Below are 652 nucleotides of genomic sequence, written 5' to 3'. Positions count from 1 at the left end.
CAGTGAAGGCGCTGATTTATTTTGTATTAATTTGAACGCATTACTTAGCAAGTGAATTTATTACCACCTCGTACACACAAAAAGAGGTGCATGTGTGGAGGATATTGATATTTCTACCCCTGCTTGTGAGCAGGGAGGTAACAATGAATATGAATGATCAATAAGAGAATAAAAGCTGTTTAAACTTGCTAAGCATTTTAATTAGCAGCTTTTCGTCTTGGGGCCAGGAGTGCTGGAATGAGTGTGATGTTCCTTCCACAAAAGTATTGTTTAGTATTTAGGGGAGTGTTTGTTTATTTATTTACACCTGACCTTCTTCGTCTTCCATCATGTGCTTGGAGCATGAGAAGACATTGTTACAGGCAGCTAGTTTTTTCAGGGCTGCTTTGTACTAGGTGAAGACCCATCAAGCTGACCCCAGTTCATCAGACACATATAGTAGCTTTCATCAGCTCAGGCAGCTACGGAGTTGATGCTTTGACCTGACTCTGGTCTCCAGATGGTAAGGAACTAACTACAAACCTCCATTTAACATTTCCCATTATGCCCTGGTAAACCTGTGACCCTCAAGATATTGCAAGACGAACACTCCCATCATCACTCTCCTGCTGCATGGGGGCGATGGAGTCCAACAAGATCTGGTGAGCCAGAG

The sequence above is a fragment of the Podarcis cretensis genome (genome assembly GCF_951804945.1).
Source record: "Podarcis cretensis genome assembly, chromosome: 5".
NCBI classification, from domain to species: Eukaryota; Metazoa; Chordata; class Lepidosauria; order Squamata; family Lacertidae; genus Podarcis; species Podarcis cretensis.
Note: the sequence above shows the minus strand (reverse complement) of the source record.